This window comes from Mauremys reevesii, linkage group 3 (genome assembly GCF_016161935.1).
Source record: "Mauremys reevesii isolate NIE-2019 linkage group 3, ASM1616193v1, whole genome shotgun sequence".
NCBI lineage: Eukaryota > Metazoa > Chordata > Testudines > Geoemydidae > Mauremys > Mauremys reevesii.
The window spans coordinates 191,839,923-191,853,841 of NC_052625.1; the positions used below are offsets into that span (position 1 = coordinate 191,839,923).

At 43.3% G+C, this 13,919-nt stretch overlaps 1 protein-coding gene and 1 long non-coding RNA gene across 6 annotated transcripts in view; one reads left to right on the forward strand and one right to left on the reverse strand.

Moving 5' to 3' along the window:
• The window catches only part of EVA1A (eva-1 homolog A, regulator of programmed cell death), a 300,077-nt gene that overhangs the window by 55,795 nt on the left and 230,363 nt on the right, over window positions 1-13,919 (forward strand). Inside the window, exon 1 of one of the 4 annotated variants that reach the window (XM_039530657.1) lies at window positions 13,262-13,300. The exons of the other annotated variants lie outside the window; for them this stretch is intronic. The gene's annotated coding sequence lies outside the window, so the exon portion shown is untranslated. Of the gene's footprint in view, window positions 1-13,261; window positions 13,301-13,919 lie in introns of those variants that run through there. 4 annotated transcript variants of the gene reach the window in all.
• LOC120401073 lies at window positions 11,450-13,778 on the reverse strand. Of its 2 annotated transcripts, none has more exons than XR_005596265.1 (3): window positions 13,517-13,778; window positions 13,092-13,223; window positions 11,450-12,580 (listed from the first exon to the last, which is right to left on the reverse strand). It is a non-coding gene; the product is annotated as an uncharacterized LOC120401073 (long non-coding RNA). The 2 variants fall into 2 exon arrangements; XR_005596266.1 differs by having other exon boundaries at window positions 13,035-13,223.

The following is a 13,919-nucleotide window of genomic DNA, read 5'->3' on the forward strand; positions in this document are numbered from 1 at the left end:
TTTCAGAAGCACTGTTAGCTTTGGAACTTGGAGTAGTTTCATTTGATCTTGCACCCATTGAAGTCTGACCCTGCAGCCTGGATGTATGTGAGGTTATTCACCTTTTATTTTTTTCCCCAGGCTTGCAATGTTTATTAGGCTCTTTTGTGAATAGCCCTGGAAGCTGGCAAGTTTTGGATAACTATTGTGGTTTTGTTCTGCCAGGGTGATCCAGCAGGCCTAATGCACTCCAGTTGCTGCCTTCACAAAGCGTTGAATTATAGAATTCTTTTTATTCTTCCCTTGTTAAATGTTTGTGGTTTATGAGGTTAAGGGACCTTTCTGGGTAAAGCTTTAACTGCATGATGGTAAACTGGGTTACAAGAGTGTAATGAATTTCTCTGAGGTTAATTTCAAATAAATGGGACTCTTTTTCCATTGTACCTACAGCAGAACAGAGCAGGGTTTGGGTTTTAAAATAAACTTTCATGAGCAAATAGGTTGCATGCAAAGAGTGGATAGCTACAGGGACATGGAGTAAAAACACAGAGGAAATTTATTGAAAACATAAGTCTTCTGTTTTGGACTTTAGAGACTGTTTAGGAACTGAATTTGCTCCGTACACAAGGCCTGCCTGACAATCTGATACCTGACAATAGCCATCCCAAGGAATGAGTCGGCTGTCCACTGACAAGAGCTGCTCTGGGTAGTTGCTCTACCTAATGTACCCTCCAAAGGCTGTACATTTGTGAACAGTGTCTAGTTATTTAATATAATCCAGCTTTATACCCCGTGTTTTATATTTTACCTTTTGGACAAGCACCTAGAGCTTTCAATAAGTTATTAATGCCTAGAGGTCCCAAATGAGATCAGGGGCCCATTTTGCTCGGTGCTGTACAAACACACAGTGAGAGAGAGTCTCTGACCTGAAGAGCTTCCAATTTAAAACAAGACAGACAAAGGGCGAGAGCTGAAATGAAGACACAGAGAGGGGAAGTGACTTGTCTGAGGTCGCAAAGCAGGGACTAAAACACTGGGTGCCTTCTCTGCTAGGCCAGGCCGTAAGTTATTTGGGTACAGCCGCAGCTTTTCTGGCTGGAGTACTCCTGCTTACCCATAGACATTTGTACATTTATTTTTAATTCTGATTGTAATGATTGTAGTTCTGTCCGTTCAAGGAGTGGGTATCTTGTGTGCAAATAAGCAATGGTTTGGAAGTGAGTATATCCCCGCAAATTAATAGAATTCTGCAAAAATAACCTTTTGGGGAGGGGACAGTATTTCATCTCTACCATTATTACAAAGGCCCTGATCCTTCCAGGAGCTCCGTGTAGTTGGAACTAGAGATCTGTTTGCATGGAGATTTTTGCAGGAGTGGGAGGCCTAAGTTAGCACACTGAGGTCACAGATCAAATCAGAGAGACCTTATTACAAATCTAGGGCCAGTGACCTTTCTTGTGATACGTGGCCCAACCTTTAGCTCCTACTAGCATAGCAGAAGTTCGACAGGTGCATCAATATACAATAATGTCCCAGTTATAGTGCGTGGAGAAGCTTTATATCTCAGCAGATAAGGCTAAAGCCAGATTTCCATAAGTATGTACATGGCATCTGTAAAGTTAGGGTCCAAGGACTATGGCTCAAGGCATTTACTGGAGATTAGCTACCTCCTGCAAACTAGTTACGAGTCACAGGACCTCTGTAAATCATTAATATCTGGGAAATACCCTTTGTTTCTATCCTTCATAGATACATTAAGCTGGATATTTGTATGGATTGACAGGTAATGAATAGATGCCGTGTCCATAAAACAACAATCTCTCCACAGTTATTCTCCCCATACCATAAGAACTGCCATATCGGGTCAAACTAATCTAGCCCAGTATCCTGTCTTCTGACCGTGGTCAGTGCCAGATGCGTCAGGACAGTTATTGAGTGATCTATTCCCTTCATCCCGTCCCAGCTTCTGGCAATTGGAGGTTTAGGGACACTTGGAGCATGGGGTTGTGTCCCTGATCACCTTGGCTAATAGCCATTGATGGACTCATAGACTTTAAGGTCAGAAGGGACCATTATGATCATCTAGTCTGACCCCCTGCATAATGCAGGCCACAGAACCTCACCCTCCCACTCCTGTAACAAACCCCTAACCTATGTCTGAGTTATTGAAGTCCTCAAATCATGGGTTAAAGACCTCAAGGTGCAGAGAATCCTCCAGCAAGTGACCTTGCCCCATGCTTCAAAGGGAGGTGAAAAACCTCCAGAGGCTCTGCCAATCTGCCCTGGAGGAAAATTCCTTCCCGACCCCAAATATGGCGATAAGCTAAATTCTGAGCATGTGGGCAAGACTCACCAGCCAGCACCCAGGAAAGAATTCTCTGTAGTAACTCAGATTCCACCCCATCTAACATCCCATCACAGGCCATTGAGCATATTTACTGCTAATAATCAAAGATCAATTAATTTCCAAAATTAGGCTATCCCATCATACCATCCCCTCCATAAACTTATCAAGCTTGGTTTTGAAGCCAGATATGTCTTTTGCCCCCACTGCTCCCCTTGGAAGGCTGTTCCAGAACTTCACTCCTCCAATGGTTAGAAACCTTCATCTAATTTCAAGTCTAAATTTTCTAATGTCCAGTTTATATCCATTTGTTCTTGTGTCCACATTGGTAGTGAACAGTCCCAGTCTTTTTAATTTCTCCCCATGTGGAAGCTGTTCCATACCCTTAATCATTTTTGTTTCCCTTCTCTGTACCTTTTCTAATTCTGATATATCTTTTTTTGAAATGGGATGACCAGCACTTTTTGCAGTATTTAATGTGTGGGCTTGATTGACACATTAAAAACTATTTAATCGCGAACTGTATTTGAGTGTTGGTGTTTGGTGTTAGTGGCTAGTTGCTGAAGACAGATGTTTACAGGAAACCTCTGCAATTATACAGTCGGCTCTCTTCCTCCCACCATGAGCATCATTCCCCTTTCCCCAAGGATACTTTCCTACGGTGCTTCTGAGCAGTGCAAAAGCTGTAACCTTATGTAATGGAAAGGGAGGGTAGCTGGAGAGCAGTGTTGTGGCTTTTTAGTCTTCCTCCCTGAAAAATTCCTGTCAAGAGAAAATTCTTTGCAAGAAACTAAAAGGGAAATTTCTGAAGCAGCCTCTGACTTGTGAACCCTAGACCAGATCCATAGCTGGCATAGATCCACTGGAGTCATTGGGACTGCAGTGAAGCTACACCGATTTACACCAACTGTGGATCTGGGCCCGAGCAGTTTCTCCTATCCAGCCTGCTTGTTTTAAAGTGAAAACTCTTCTTTTTAGTCCCAAACAAAATGAAAATGCAGAAAAAATTCCATTGAATTTGGACTTCTCTATAATCAGCTGAGATTTCCCCCAGTGCTGGGAGAACTTCCTTCTGGCTCAGGCTTCTCTTTTGTTTCTAAATTATATGATCAGCTCTTTCTGCTCGGTGACTTTCAGATGTGACTTCGAGCACTTCTTGATGCCTTCCTAGACTGTGCATTGACTAGGAAAATAGCTTCTGTTTAAAATAATTAGGGTTTTAACATGGTTATTAAGTACTAGTGTAGATGGGCTTTCCCCTGTCACCCATTCCCAGCTTCTGGCAAACAGAGGCTAGAGCCACCATCCCTGCCCATCTTGGCTAATGGCCATTGATGGACCTATCCTCCATGAATTTATCTAGTTCTTTTTTGAACCCTGTTATAGTCTTGGCCTTCACAGTATCCTCTGGCAAGGAGTTCCACAGATTGACTGTGTGTTGTGTGAAGAAATACTTCCTTTTGTTTGTTTTTAAACCTGCTGCCTATTAATTTCATTTGGTGAACCCTAGTTCTTGTGTTTTGAGAAGGAGTAAATAACACTTCCTTATTTACTTTCTCCAACCAGTCATGATTTTATAGACCACTGTCATAGTCCTCCTTAGTTGTCTCTTTTCCAAGCTGAAAATTCCCATTTTTATTTATCTTTCCTCATATGGAAGCTGTTCCATACCCCTGATAATTTTTGCTTCCCTTTTCTGGAGAACTAGTGTCTCACACTTTTAGGCCTGGTCCACACTAGGAAATTAGCTTAGTATAACGATATCACGCAGGAGTGTGAAAAATACCCACCATGGAGTGAGGCAGTTGAACTGACCTAACTCGCAGTGTAGACAGCACTAAATCGATGGGAGAATTCTCCCATTGCCCTAGCTACCATCTCCCAATCGGCGTAGGTAGCATCTTCACTGAAGTGCTACAGCATCGCCACTGCAGTGTTTTAAATGTAGACAAGCCCCTTAGTATTGCACAAATGCCCTTAACAGAATTCAGATTAGGGCCTTGTTTTGCAGCTAAACTATATGGCTGATTTGGGGCAATTCCCCCGGTGTAGAGTAGGCCTAGGAGTTACTAACTGAAATAGCTGCCATTGACAAGTGCCCCCAGGGTGGTGGTCTTTTCAGTTTTGTTTACACTGTATTCCACCAGTTTATTATCACGTTATATCATAGGAGCTTTGACTTCTTACTCCTGTTCCTGTAGCATGTTCTGCCTCCTGGTAATGAAAGATTAGAGCAAGAGAAATCCAAGTAATTAGTTACTTTCTCCCATGGAGAAGCTTATGTTTCAGTAACAGAAACTGACTTAATCCTAATCTTCGGCAAATGTCACTCCTAAGAGATTTACCAAGGCTCCCTTATCTTGAGGGAGCTTCTGAAAAGGCCAGTGCATTCTTGCTATGTCTTGTACTCTGATGTTATTGGGAACCTACCTAAACCTACCTGTTGTAACTCCCATGTGAAATAATAGAAGTGGTATCCATGGTGAATCTCTGAAATCACATACACCTTAATAAGTCAATCATGGTTTGCTAATATGCTGAGAGGACTGGGAACTTGAGTGATGATATAGATGGGAATTAACACCAGCATCAGGAGGGGACAAAGGACCTGCCTTGGTTCCCATGTTCCCTTCCCATCGGAGTCTTGGATGACATTTTTTCCATCATATTTATATGGCATTTATCAGAGGGGTAGCCGTGTTAGTCTGGATCTGTAAAAAGCGACAAAGAGTCCTGTGGCACCTTATAGACTAACACATATTGGAGCATGAGCTTTCGTGGGTGAATATCCACTTTGTCAGACACATGTCCATGCCCATGCGTCTGACGAAATGGGTATTCACCCACGAAAGCTTATGCTCCAATACGTCTGTTAGTCTATAAGGTGCCACAGGACTCTTTGTCACATATGGCAGATATATCCCCAAAGATCATCTGCTTGGTGTTAATACAACACTGGCACAACACCAACCCATTATAAACACTGTAGAAGAGACTGAGGATACAGTGTACAGGTCTCTTCCACTTGTCCAACAATGGCCTCCTTTCTACCCTTTCATGCCACTGATTGGTGAGAACTTTCTTCTCTGAAACTGCCTCCTTAGCACTCTCCACCTTGTCGGCTGCCAGGGATGGACATATGATCTGTGAAGCCTCACCATGCAGGTGGAGGAGTCCCAGCCATGGATTACCCTCTCTCTGAATACGGAGGGTGGAAGGAAATTAGGTCTTGTATTCCCTCCTATCCCAATGCCTGAAGTGGGGAATAAAGCTGTAAATTGCTGATGCATCATGGGGCTTCCAGCAATTCTTGTGCTTTAAAAACAACCCTCTGAACTCCCCTCTCTTTTTTCAATCTCACATTTTTGCTCCCTGGCCTTTACCTATTAATCCCTTTCTTCCTCTGCTGCTATGTACACCTCTACCCCGATATAACGTGACCCGATATAACATGAATTCGGATATAACACGGTTAAGCCGTGCTCGGGGGGAGGGGGGCTGCGCACTCTGGTGGATCAAAGAAAGTTCAATATAACGCGGTTTCACCTGTAACCCGGTAAGATTTTTTGGTTCCCAACGACAGCATTATATCGAGGTAGAGGAGTATTTCACTCTGTAAAGTGGTTTGAGGTAGTGATTTGTGTGAAAGACACTGCACCAAGTGGTATAGGCATTGCCCAGCGTTCCTCTGCCATGATCCATCTTACTATTGTACTTCCCAATGAACAGACAAATCCAGTTCCAGTTTTGTTCAGTGATAAGCAGTTTGGGACATAAGAACGGCCGTACCGGGTCAGACCAAAGGTCCATCTAGCCCAGTATCTGTCTACCGACAGTGGCCAATGCCAGGTGCCCCAGAGGGAGTGAACCTAACAGGCAATGATCAAGTGATCTCTCTCCTGCCATCCATCTCCATCCTCTGACGAACAGAGGCTAGGGACACCATTCTTATCCATCCTAGCTAATAGCCATTTATGGACTTAGCCACCATGAATTTATCCAACAAAGTGCAATATTATTGTTCTCAATTCCTCTATGTTCTGCTGCTTTAACTGCCTCTTAATGGAATATTACAGAATGCAAGAGAATAACCCACTAAAGGTATTGAATGTGCTTACTACTCGATTGCAGTTGTATTCAACAACTATTTTGAAGTTTGTCAGAGAAACCAAGATGGGACGGTTTTGGAGATTTCATGGTCCAGCTACCATTCAATGACGCTGCCCTTATTCATTGAATGGTAGCCAGTGGACTAAGTAGCAGCCTTTTTTCCCAGCTATTTTTTAGTTGCTTCTTATGATGAGCTTTTGGACTAATTAGCCCAGATGACTTCTCCACTGAAAGTGGATTAGGGAGAAAGAAGCAAGTGCCGAATAAGCCTTGAATGCCTATTTTGACAGGGTTACTGTTTTTCTCTGTTATCCCAAACCTGATCTCTCTCTTTCCTCTGTGGGTTTCAGAGCCCGTGACAAAGGCCTGACATATCCCTTGGAGGCCTCTTCATCACTTTAAGCTGCCCTTAGATTTGTTATTGGTTTGGTCATCAGTAATTTTTTTCCCTATAAACATCTTCCACATCCCCCTAACACACACACCAATTCTCCAGGAGAATCAGGAACTGACGCATTGGCTCCTTTTAAAATCAACACAGATTCTTTTAAAAAAAATAATTGGGGTGGGAAAAAAATCTCTCAGCTGTAATATGTAGTGCTTTATTAACGTTGAATTGCTAATCCCCACAGTGCTCTCTGAGGAAGGTTGGTGATCAAATCCCTATAGCAAATTTGGGAAACGGAGGGTATGTCTGTGCAGCAATTAAACACCCGCAGCTGGCATGTGTCAGCTAACTTGGGCATGTGGGGCTATAAAACTGCAGTGTAGATGTTCGAGTTCAGGGAGCCTGCAGTTAAATGTTTCTGTGCAAACCTTAATTTAACGCCTTCCCCTATATCAGTAGGATTGGTCTTTAAATGGGATTGTGATGTTTATTGAGGATTATTTTAAATGTCAGGGTTCATAATGATTTGGGTTGTGACTATGGCAAATGTATTGCTTTTGGATTATGACCACGTGGGATTAGCCTAGGGCTGACTCACCACTCTGTCCACCTGCACAGACCAAAATGTTCATAATTGATTAGGATTTGGTGACTAATCAGTTAATGCAGGGATTTGGTTTGTCAGCTGGGTACTAAATGGGAGACAAGGAGAGATAGGGGGGCTGGAAGGAAGAAGCCCAGGATCTATCAGAGGCAAGCCCCCTTGTGCCAAGGGGGGTATAGTGCAGCTTGGGAAAAGCCTTATGGTGTTGACGCCGCGGAAGACACTGTGAATAAAATACATTGTGGTGAGTTTATGTACGAGTGCGTGAGGGAGCACAGCCTGTGTATTGCAATACTACTCAGAGATCCCAGTTAGGATTGGAGCTCCGTTCTGCTAGATGCTGCACAAACGCCTACAGAGACACAGTCCCTGCTCTGAATACTGTACAGTCTTAGGCCGGATCCTGCAAACTGTGTGGATGCATCTTTGTGCCAGTGTAGAGCCTAAGTTACTTCAGTAGGGCTCCGGGTAAGCATGAGAGCCTGTCCCAGGGGATCAGCTTAGAAGCTGGGGCCTAAGAAGATAAATGACATATGAGGGCTACATAGGAGAGGGATACAAACATTTTACTTGACTTTACAAAAGTCTTTCTCTTTTTTCCTGAGGTGCCTGTTACCAGGGTATCTAAGTGTTGTTCAAAGTCAATGGGAGTCTTGCCATTGATCCCAATGAGAGTAAATCCTGCCCGTTGACTCCACTGGAATTACAAGTACAGTATGAGTACGGGCTTGCAGTTGTGATCCATGCTTTTGAATATAATCCTATGTGCTTCACAGCCCTGAAGCCTCACTCATCCTAGAAACTGGAAAGGGGGGGTCCTTCTGGTGTGTACTGTTACGCTTGATCATAAAACTGAGATGGGGAAAGCCCTCCCCCAGCCTCCAGGCTAATGGAAAGTAGAACCATTCCCCCCTTCATTGTCTTGTGTCCATAGGCGGTTTTAAGTTTTATGGCTAATGGGCAGCATAGCTTGGTTCAAGGTGCTTTTTGGAGAAAGATGATACTTCTGAGATTTAATGCTGACATAGCAGGTAGAGCGTTGTATTGATTTGTTGTTCTGGCCCATTCCCAAGTGACATGCCAACCCCTTATACAACACCCTCTATTGTTTACCAGCAAGGCCATGCACATGTAGCATGCTGCAGTCCTTGTTACTAGAAGCAGTGTAAGAGTCAAAGAGAAATACAATTATAAGGATTAAAGATTAAAACTAATTCTCAGTTGTTCAATGGAGCGAACTGCAAATGGTTATTAAAGTCTTATGAGCTGCTTACAACAAGGAGATGAACATTAGAGTGTGTGCAGAGGAGTGAGATTTCCAAAGCATTACAACTTTTAATTTAGAGATTTAATCTACAAGCAATTAATATAATGTTCTTTCTGTCTTGTGACTAGAGAAACTTTAGTTCATTAAAACACTTTGGTTGAGGAGGAGAAAGGAGAGGTAAAAGCCCTGATTCAGGAAAGCATCCCAGTTCACAAAAATGTGTAAGCATGTGCTTAAGGATTACGGCTCCCATTGAAGTCAATGGGGTGTCAGCACATGCTTACATGCTTTTCTGAATCAGGGCCAAAGTTAGGGTCACAGTGATTCCAGGAGTAATTTAAATACATTAGAAATCAAAAGACAAAGGTTGAGTTAGTTATTTTGTTGTGGGTCAGAAGGTCATGAGCAGGGGTGGCTCTAGCTTTTTTGCCGCCTCATGTGCGGCGGGCAGGCAGCCTTCGGCGGCTTGCCTGCGGGAGGTCCCCGGTCCCGCGGATTTGGCGGCTTGCCTGCGGGAAGTCTGCCGGTCCTGCAGCTTCGGCGTCCTGCTGCCGAATCCACGGGACCGGCGGACCTTCCGCATGCGCGCCACCGAAGGCTGCCTGACTGCTGCCCTCGCAGGGACCAGCAGGGCACCCCGATGGCTTGCCACCCCAGGCACGCGCTTGGTGTGCTGGTGCCTGGAGCCGCCGCTGGTCATGAGCTGGTAGTTCAAGCAAGGACTTGTTGATCAATGAGCTACAGGATATTACATATGACATTTGAGGGGAAGGACGAGCTGATTCTAAAGTAGCTTTATTCACTATCCAAACAGATTAATAATAATATTATTATTATTATTTATTATTATCTGAGACCTGATGGTTTGCTTGGCATCATACAAATATTGAAGACAAGGTTCCTGCCTCAAAATATGGATATTCCAAACACTGCAGACACTTGGCTTGCAAGTAGCTCTCACACAAATAGCCCCGTTTCACTATTCAAGCAAGCTTTTGTAGGGTTGGTCCCTAAATCATATGTAAACAGTATAGCTCAGTCAGTTCATATGTCCATCCTTGAAGTGGTGCAGTAGTTTTGTTTTTGACATATGTAGGGCCTGTGCTTGGTGGCTGAAAATGGAAGCCCTCGCAGAAGTGAGTTTGGAGTAGAGTGAATAGGGTGACCAGATGTCCTGATTTTATAGGGACAGTCCCGATTTTTGTGTCTTTTTCTTATATAGGCTCCTATTACCCCCCACCCCCTGTCCCGATTTTTCACATTTGCTTTCTGGTCACCCTAAGAGTGAATCAGAGCAGATTTCAAACACCGTGGATTTCAGGGGCATTTAGGTTGGGGTTAGGTTTCACTTTCTAAAGCTAGGGGCCAGCTACAAAATACTGATCTGAGTTTAGATTCCAAATCTCTCCAAGTTTCAGAGAGGAATCTAGGGCTTTGATTCAGCCCCAAATCTGGTTTTAAGAAATGTTAAATTTTATTTTTACTGGTACTTTCTAGGTCAGAGGTTCTCAACCTTTTTCTTTCTGAGGCCCACCCCAATATGCTATAAAATCTCCACGGCAACTGGTTTTCTGCATATAAAAGTCAGGGCAATTGCCTAGGGCCCCCATGAAGCTACGTTGCTCAGGCTTTGGCTTCAGCCCTGGGTGTCAGGGCTCCGGGCCCTGGGCTTCAGCCCTATGCAGTGAGGCTTCAGCTCTCTATTTTGGGCCCCAGCAAGTTTAACACTGGTCCTGCTTGGCTGACCCCCTGAAACCTGCTCGCCGCCTCCTAGGGGGCTCCAGACCCCTGGTTGAGAACCACTGTTCTAGGTGAAAACATGAACAGTATATGACTGTGCCTGACCATATATGGTAGCACATATACCTTCAACTTGTATACAACCCCTCCAAACAAACAAACAGGATATGTCTCTAGTCTACTGAAATATCATAACTGAGTCTACTCAGTAGCAATAAAGGTGATATTTTCAAAAGTGCTCAGTGTTGGCCTCACTCTGCTCCTATTTAATGTCAATATGACTTTAATGGGGGAGAGGGGTGGGAGGGGAGAGTTAGACCAATGGTTATGAAAATCTCAGCCAAGTGGTATATTTCTCTGGTAGTTGACTCCACGTTACTTTGTTTGCTGTCACTGCAGAGCACTGTAAGCCTTCGTCTCAGTAAATAATATATATTTTAGATCAGAGTCTCCCTGGTGAAACCTGGTGTTTTAGTCCATCCTCCGTTCACAAGGCTGGTGTGTGGAGACCCTGGGAAGGAGGATGCAATGTTGATAGGACACCAGGCTGGGCATCAGGTTTCATTTTCTGCTTCTGCCACAGACTCCCTATGGGATCTTGGATAAGCAGCTTCATTTCTCCATTTATAAAACTGCTGCTTCTCCAGCTTTGTAAAGTGCTTGGAGATCCATGCATGAAAAGTATGAAGTATTAGTAAGCATGATAGAGATAAACAGAAGTCAGAATACTTCTTCCCACAAGTCTGTCTGGAATCTGAATATTTTATAAATGAGCTTTTTGATATTATTTTTTATTATGGAAATCCCCAACCCTTGGGGTTGCTTTCCCAAAGAATCCAGAATCAGCTGTAGCCAAGAGTACTCAAAGTAAATCAGGTCTTTCCAGCTCCTTTCAGGCAGTGGGCCCAGAGGGGCCTGATTGGGATTTGTATTCCAACAGCCTCCGTCCACTACCCTTCCACATGGGAGAAACTTTCACAGCATCCTGATGTCATCAACACTTAGCTGCAAAATGTAGAGATTGGACATATTTTCATTTGTTGCATTGCCTTTGGTTGTTAGCTCCCCTTCATCCTAACCATCTCCTAATGCTGTAACCCCCCAATGTTCCCACTCCATCTGAATCCTGTATTTCAACTGGGAGAGAATTAAACTTGTTTGGAATTTTTCAACAAACAGTTTTTCACCCAAAATGCCGATTTGTCAACACTGTTTGTGAAACAGCATCGGTTTCAACAAATCTCCCGACTTGAACAATTTTTGGGAAAAAGAAAAATGTTCAAAATTGTTAACATCCCATTTCAACATTTTCAAGCAAGAAGTTTAAAGTTTTAGAATTTAAATGATTTTTCATTTTGAAATTTTAGTAAATTTAGATTTTAAAAAAGGTCAAAATTAAAACTACGCTGTTTGAAATGATCAAGATGAAACTTTTTTCAGATGTTTAGTTCTCAAAAGCTTTCAAGATTTTGACTTTGGGGAAGTTTTTTTGTATCTTGAAAATATTCCCTGGATGGGAAAACCGTTTCGTTTTTTATCCCAACTCTAGCACATAATTCTGTTTGACCCTGTGCCTTTATGGATAGTACATGGGGAAGTTCTAGCTGTTTTCTACTGCAGTTGCTTGATTCAGGCCAGAAACAGCTCTGTTGTTTTTTGGTGTGGGGAAGATAACCTCTGCTCTGAAACCATATCCAAAAAGTTTTCCCCTCCTTCTCTAGAGGGGAAGCCCAAGATATATGCTCTTGATTTATCGCCTTGAAGGGACGGTTCTGCTTGGCGGAACTTGAGGCATCCTACCGATTCCTTGGTGTTGTTTTTCTCCCTCTGATCTTTCCCCCAGCCTAACCTCCGGGCCCAGGATGAGAGAAGGTAAAGGGAAGACTGAGTTACAATTTGTTTGACATTTGGCTGCTCCATCTTTTGCATATCACTGTGTGGCTGACAGGATGTTTCTTGCAGAAAATACCTTGCATGCTAATCTCTGTGCATTAACTGATCACAACATAAATGCTTGTCCATTAATCCACTGCCTTCCTGTATGTCTTTCATCTCCTTGCTTTCCAGCATTCTCCTGTTTCACTTTTTCCCCTCCTTCGTCTTTAACTCCTTTTTTAATACAACCTATGTCAGGTTCATAGCTCCAGGCTGTGGAAACAGGGGCAGATATTGTAAGTAAATGGATAGATGAAGTTAATAAATATACCACCCAAAGTTGAAAGCTATCCTTCCTGCAAGGACTATCTAGATTTGATTTTCTGACAGACATATTTCCATGTCCACTGACATCAATAGCCTAATGGCTTTTGTGCAGTACATTAGCTAAAAGTATACAACATACACCCAGATGATTGTGATGATAATACTATTGGTTTGATTTTATCTACTCATTACATTGGCAGGTTGTATGGTAGAAGTTTTGAAATGTACTAAGAACTAAGTGTTTTCTTATTATTTTGGTTATTTTGTTATTCAGATTTTGAGTATCTTATTTAAAGTCTCAAGCTGCAATGACTTTGAAACATATACCAGTAATGCTATTTAAATGCAGAAAGCTAGATCTGAAAACCAGAATTCAATCAGAGAAACCATAAATTATTACATTTTAAGAAGGACTTTTTACTTAATTACCAGAGCCATTTTCACTTAAACTTTCTACCTCATAGTCACTTGTCTGCAACTATTTGATCCTGCAGTGAAGCTGAACTCATGATGTCACAGATTTCTTGGCAGCTGATTTGTCTGGTCATGAACTAAGGATTATGACTTCACTGCAGAAGATGTAGTTGGGCTGGGAGGGAGAAAACCCATTTTATTTACAAACATCTTCAATAACAGGAAAAGGGAAGAAACGAGCACCATCAAGAGGTAAAATGTTGCAGTACGTCTCTTTAGCTAGCGAAGTTCAACATCCCGAATAAAAATTAAATGCATGTATGGATCCTCCCATTTGCTCCCTGTTAACATACTCAGGTTGTGTCTCCCCAACCTGATGCTTGATCACACACCATCTGTTCTATGAATTTTTCCTACCCATTGCTTCACTCTGGAGGTCATTTCTCCCTGCCATATTTCCCCATTTACCTTTGAAGGGACTGCTCATCCCTCACCCCATATCTTTCCCCATGGGGTTCTTCCTTTCCTCCTCAGGGGATTCTCCCTCTGGATCCTGTTCCCTGGAGGGGGAAGGGAGAAAGAACCTGCTTCTGTGGGGCTCAACAGCAGAAAGAGTGGGGAGACTGGGGCTCTGTGGCAGCAGGGCCCAAGGAAGGAGAATGGAAAAGAGGGAGAAAAAGACTGTGGGCCAGGTAACAGCAGCAGGGACAGGAGCTGGGGCCAGCTGGAAAGGAGCCTCTTCTGAGCCTGGGTACAGTGGCCACCGACTGCACAAAGGCTGCTGGGGAAGAGGGAGGTGAAGAGAAGGAGCCCAGTCAGGCACAAGGTTGCTTGTCAGCTCCTCCTGCTCTGGCTCTGACTCTGACTCCCT